The 7097-nt window shown below is 35.6% G+C and overlaps 1 pseudogene; it reads left to right on the top strand.

Moving 5' to 3' along the window:
• LOC110306802 (phosphoglucomutase-1 pseudogene) overlaps positions 1 to 5201 on the top strand; it is a 113738-nt pseudogene extending 108537 nt beyond the window's left edge.
• The last annotated feature ends 1896 nt before the right edge of the window (positions 5202 to 7097 follow it).

The following is a 7097-nucleotide window of genomic DNA, read 5'->3' on the forward strand; positions in this document are numbered from 1 at the left end:
CTGCTACGTCAAGTGCCAGCAAGGATTCTCTTGCCGAATGCATCAGACTTTTCAATTAGAGTGTTATGCTTTAATGTATTATGACTTCTTTCTCAGCATTTTTCTTCTTATAAAAATTTTACTGATTTATAATATTGTTTATATTTCACAAAATATTCATTTAAAAATATTAATATTGGCTTTTCTTTTCTTTTTTAATATATTTTTAACATAAATTTTTGAGACTTTTACATACTCCACACTAATCTTTCTAATTCCTTCAAGGTCTACAACTCATCCCTCACACCCTCTTGCAGCTTTCTGTCTAACCAGCGTCCAGGCTGTACTGCCCATGTACTCATGCTGTGGGCGGGACTAGAGGATGAAGAGCTTTCAAAAATTTTTGTTTCTTTACAGTTGAAAATATATTGTCTCTTGATTAAAGCAAGTAGGTAATATTGGATTTTTTTTCTAAGACTACAGGAAAATATTTCTATTTATTTTTTCCTATTTCTGAGTCTGTGATCATCATATCCAAGTTTTATTCATGCTGATGTTAATTGTTTCCTTGACATTCCTTTAGAATTAAGTGTAGTGCTGTCTTTGTAGGGAGGCATATGTTCAGGTGTTGACAAATCTTGAGATAGTTTTCTCTATGTGACGATCATGCATGGTTACTGTGTTAACTTGTAATGGTTTCTTATCTCTGCTTTGGATTTACAAAATCATTTCCATATTTACAGATAATAATGGTTTTACTTTCAACATTTACGTACTACCTACCCCTCTTTTATGAGTTTTCTTTTCCTGTTGCATTAGTTAAATACTGCACAGTACGTTCAACACTAGTATCAAGAAAAAGCTTATTTTAATGTCTTTTACTTTGTGAGAATGGCCTTATTATTTTCCTCATTAATTAGAATTCTGGCTCTGAATCTTCTTTTAATTTTATTAAGATGTGTTTTCAAAAGAGGGTGTTACATTTTATGAAGTGCCATTGCCACATCTATGAAAAAATATGCTTTGAAAACTATTGATTAATCAGTTTTTCTAATGATTCATTTAGTTCTTTCATTCATGTATAAGACTGAATTTTTCTTGACTTTTTTAGTATAAATACAGAATGGCAGTTATATAAGTTAGGAATTTTTTAAAAGTTGACTCTCAGATTCACTTTTGACACCTTTGCTCTCATAGTTATGCAACACAGAGAGAATCTTAGAATTTCTGTAAGGTCCGTTTCTGTTTTATATTCCTTACTGTTGATTTCTAGTTTTTCCTTTTGAAGTCCCTTTCTCCTTTGCCTTACTGTTTTATTTCACATATTTTTGTTAGGGAATATTATCTTGATCTTGTTCTTAATTCTGCAATTTATAGAAAATTTATTAACCCAATATGTAGTTATATTTAATAAATTTTTAACATTTGAAGATTTTATTTTCTTATTATAGGATATGTACATATATTTAAGTTATATGTGCTTTATAGTGGTGTTTCTTTAGAGTTAGGAATATGTACAATTTTTATCTGAATTAATGTACCCTCAGATTAGTAATTAAAAGCACATATACCTAACATATTTCTATTTTCTTAATGTCTACATGTATTATTTTACTTTATAATTTAGTTCAAAACAATATATAATTGTTAGAATTAGAAAAAAAAAGGGAATCAAAATGATGTTGTTTTCTTATGAGTGGAACACTTTCTAACAGGCCTGTGCTGTGATTATTTACTGTTCTAAAGAAATACATCTTTATTAAGGCTGCATGTCTTTTAATTATGTAGTAGCAGACTCTAGGCTTCATTCTGTACTGGAAGAGGAATGACTGTAAAGAACTTCCTAGTCTAGCTGCAGCTAGAATATAAGAGAGCACATTAGATTAACTCAAAGCGAAACAAGGTAAAATTGACAAAATAATGTAAAAATGATAAAACTGATTAAAGCGTAAAATGATAAAAGTAAAAAAAAAAAGTGGTTTTGCATTTGTTTGCTTACAGTGTGCTCATCCACAGAAACTTATGAAAGTCTAAGAATAACTTGTAGGCCTCAATTTTTTTTTTTCTATTCTGTGGGAACCTGGGAAGAAATGTTGTCAGGTTTGACAACAAACAACAGTACCTACTGAGATACATCACTAACCCCTGCCAAATAATCTAAAATAAAAGCTTGGTTATTTTCAAAGTCCCTTGATGTTTTTACTGATTTTTATTAGATTTTAATATCATCTAGCATGACAGTAACCTCTATTGTTTAGACTTAGCTGGTATACCTTTTATACTTTTGTTTGTTTGTTCACACCCCTAACTGCGTCATCACTTCCGAGTGCATATGCCACAGAACTGGGATTGGACTCTCAATCTCCAAATTCTTTTTTTTTTTTTTTTTCTTAATAGCTAAGTTAAGGAAACCCACTGCTATTATTTGTATATCTGGTATTTTTGATCTTATATTTAATAATATAGCTTTTATAAACTATACTATATTTATGCTTTGTTTTCCCTAGGTTTGGAGGAACTAGAAGGACTGTGTTTTTGGACTTGAGGATATAGCTGCCTAACACGAGCAAATTCCTGGGTCATAAAGCTTGCACCATACATGCCAGACATGAAGATCCAAAATTTAAGGTCATCTTCAGCTGCACATGGAGTTTGAGGACAGTCTAGGATATGTGAGAACCTGTCTCAAATATAGTATTTTATTTTATTAGATTTTATTTTTTTATTTTTTTATTTTTATTTTATATTATATTTTTACTAGGTATTTTCTTCATTTACATTTCAAATGCTTTTTATTAGATTTTAATAATAATTTTATATACTAAAATCAGATCTTTTATAAAAATATAACATATCTATTGGTTCTTTTATATTTCAATTTCATATCATGCACCTCAATCACACTCATTTCCCAGTCTTTCCATATATACACCCCACCTTGGTGATCTCTTCTCACCACAAAAAGTTAAAATTGAAATAAAAAATGTCCAATTTGTGTTATCTTTATACTCACTGGAACATGATTGAACTCACTGTGACCTGCTCCTTAAATAGAACTGAGGCTTTCTACACCGAACCCCCTCCGCCAGAAACCATCATTTGTGTAGCACCAACTTCTACAGTCGTGTCACACTTTTTAAGAGTTCTCTTCAATGCCTTCCTGTTTAGGCTGCTACTTTAGGGGCTATTGGGAGTTGGAGTGAGGGTAGAAGTTGTCACAGAAACCCTCTATGTCCCTCTTTCTCAGTTGTACATTTGCAGTCTTTGATAGCAATGCCAAAGTAGCTCTTTTGCTCTTTATAGTCAGTGGAAGCATGGATCGTAGGCGTTCACATGGTCTTAGGTGGCAGCACAAACAATGAACACAGTCCCCAGCTTCAGTAGGCCCACAGACCCAGATGCTTGGTGTCAGACAGACTACAGTCATCACCCTGACCGCACGTGGGAGTGAAGGCCACTCCTATTAGTATGGCCCCCAAAGGGCCCTATGACTCATAGTCATTAACATAGCTTCAGGATGCAGCACAGACCACAGACATTCACAAGGCCTTTAGTGGTAGCAAGAGCCACGGGCATTAAAGATGGAACTTCTATTATTCAAACTTATCTATTGAATTTTTATAATGACCAATGGTGCTACATGCACATTTTTCTGAAAGCAGATGTCTTATTCATTGGGCCACAAGGGATCATTGGTGTCGGTGTGAATGTATATATATATATATATATATATATATATATATATATATATATATATACACACACACACACACACACACACACATACACACACACATATATATATATATATGATATCTTTGGTGCTATTATACTTCTTATCATAGAAGTTTTAGAGTAGGTTAAATGCTCATCTGCTTCAGTCATAAACAACTCATTAGCTTTAAGCATACCATTTAAGTAGCTATTTAAGATTAGGAAATAAACATCATACTTTACATCTTGCCATCTTTTTGTTTGCTTAATTTTTATCAACCATAATTTTATCATTGATGTCTACTCAGTGTTACAGGTTCCACATTTCATTTATTTATTCACAGTCCTGAAAATAAATAAATTTTCATGAATGTGGTTTCAACCTTTTTCTTTTGTTTGGCTTCAATTTACTTTGTCGCACATTTTAGAAGCATTCATGAATCATAAAATTTATATTTCCCCAAATACCGCTAATTCTGTTTGAAACAGATTTTGCATAAATATAAAAATCTCGTGGGAATGTATGTAAAGAAGATCCTCTGTGAATAACTTGGTGCCCCTGTGAACTCTGTTATGAACTCTGCTCCCCTGGACGACTTTGGAGGCCACCCAACCTGACCCTAACCTCACCTACCTGGTGGAGACGATGAACTCAGGAGAGCATGATTTCAGGGCTGCCTTTGATGGTGATGGGGATCAGAACATGATTCTGGGCATGTATGGGTTCTTTGTGAACCCTTCTGACTCTGTGGCTGTCATCGCTGCCAATATCTTCAGCATTCCATATTTCCAGCAGATCGGGGTCCCTGACTTTGCATGAAGCATTCCCACAAGTGGTGCTCTGAACTGGGTAGCAAATGCCACAAAGATCGCTTTGGGTGAGATTCCAACTAGCTGGACACTTTTGGAGAATTTGATGGATGTAAGCAAACTGTCCGTCTGTGGAGAGGAGTACTTTGGAACTAGTTCAGACCACATCTGAGAGAAAGATGGACTGTGGACTTTCCTAGCGTGGCTCTACATTTTGGCCATCCACAAACAGAGCCTGGAGGATATCCTCAAAGACCACTGGTAGAAGCTTGGTTGCAACTTCTTTACCAGGTATGACTACAAGGAGGTGGAAACTGAGGGTGCAAGCAAAATGATAAAGGACCTGGAGGCTCTGATGCTGGACCACTCCTTTGTGGGGAAGCAGTTCTGAGCAAAAGATAAACTCTACCTTTGGAGAAAGCTGATAACTTTGAATAGAGTGACTCAGTAGATGGAAGCATTTCAAAAAATCAAGGCTTGCAGCTTACTTTTGCAGATGGTTCTTGTATCATCTTCAGACTGAGTGGCACTGGGCGTCTAGGGGCTACCATGTGGCTGTATATTGATAGCTACAAGAAGGATGTTGCCAAGATCAACCAGGACCCCGTGTCATGCTGGTGCCCCTGATCTCCATTGCTCTGAAAGTGTCCCAATTCCAGGAGAGGATGGACCTCAAGGCGCTCATTGTCACCACCTAGAAAGAAGGCCATATGTGGCACGTCCCTCCCCCAGGATGCCACCTGATTGAAGAGCATGGATAGAAACAGTGTATTTGCCTGGGCCCTTTAGGACTCCATTTTGATTTTTTATTTCCCACTTGATATACAGCCATTTTGAGGCATTGACACTGTGTGGGGGAGAGGGAAAGCAGATCTGAGGGCTCGCACTTCTCTTGCCCTATTGAATTGCTGCTGTGTGGGCACTTATTTCCCAGCATCAAGTACAGTACACTGCACTGTAAAGATTTGGAGGCAGAGGGTCAGGAACAAGGCTATCTCCTGTCCATAGGATATGCCTGTGAAATGATATTGAAGTTCCTGCTTCACTGTGAAAGTCTCTCCAATCGTGTTTACATGCAATCCAACAGAACACAGTTCCTGGTGCCTTCTCTCTAATCAGATTTTCTCTCTTTGAGATGTGCTTGTCTTCTGATCTCTGTGTTATTTTGCATCTCCCAATTGCACAGATATTTGTGGTATTAAAGCAGAATGTGCTACAGTTTAAACTTGAGGGGAAGTTCTAAAGCAGTAAAATATTGTAAGGGTATAAATAATTGTGAATATTTCAGCACTAGTCATAAAACAAGAACATAAAGTAAATATACAAGAGTGAAGGAATGTGAACTGAGGTAACTGGGGTGAAGCATTAGAATTTAACGCTCAAAAAAGAGTAAGTCATGAAATAATTTTTGTAGCACATTTATTGCATTAACTAATCAGATGCCTTATACAAAAATACATCCAACAGCATTTCTTTACCACCCCATACCCCTTCATAGAAGTTACCTCATTTGACTAAAAAGAACTAAAGGGTGAAAAAGAAAAGAAGGAAAAAAAACCCACCATCAAAGCAAAGCAAAGCTAAGAAAACAACAACAAACAAACTCCAGATGAGGACTATGTGTAGCTCTGTGATCACAAACATGCCTACCAAGGAAGTTCTGGATTTGCCCTCCAGCACAGAGAAAAAACACAGGGCAAACCAAAAGATTCCAACTTCTACACCATTTTTACAATATACATAGTTCCTGTAGTATTTAAACATGTCACATCTGGCCTAACTCAAATATATTATTCAGATGCAAATCTGACAAGCATTTGCTGAGAACCCAGTAATTTAGTCACAAATGCATAATTCATAATAATTGCTGACTGAACATTTTAGCCTCTACTATTTGGTAGTAATGTGCCAGGCACTGAGAGCATGAATATAGATCTGCCCTTATGGCCTATAAGCTTAGAGTTTTGTATAGCAAGCAACAGAGAAGTCTGGAGTTATACTATCAAAAAAATGAGGCTGTCCTCACCATTTCTCCCATGTTTTTTCTGCTATGAACCCCATGGCTACTTCTGTGGTCCTCACACATTTCAGTGGCAATGTTCTCTGGCTAGAATGTTCATCCCAAGATGATCATGTGGGTTATTGCACTTCATTTAGGTCTCTGTCAGTACTATTTCTTTATGATGCCTTCCATAACCACACTAATTTAAGTTACACTTCAACTTTGTTTTTCTGTCTTTCTGGCATCATCATCATGTACATATATTATAGTACTGTATCTATCTATCTATCTATATTCTATTTTTTCTCTTTATTTGTCTATAAATGTCATAAATAAAGAAATATCTAGAAGACATTTATGTCTGACAATCATATTCATATGTAATTTTTTAAATCCTAAAACTACTTGTAAAATAGTTATCATTCATTTGATAGCAATACTGTATGATGTAAAAACGTGGATGAGACTTTAATCAAGATGACAGAGAGAAAGGTAGATCATAAAGACTCTGTCTTCTAAGGACACTATCAGTATTCATTCCAAGTATGGAACACCCCCCATCCCATTACTAGAAAAAGAGATTTAAGGCCGA

The sequence above is a fragment of the Mus caroli genome, unplaced genomic scaffold, assembly GCF_978045245.1.
Source record: "Mus caroli unplaced genomic scaffold, Mus_caroli_1 scaffold_2, whole genome shotgun sequence".
Classification (NCBI taxonomy): domain Eukaryota; kingdom Metazoa; phylum Chordata; class Mammalia; order Rodentia; family Muridae; genus Mus; species Mus caroli.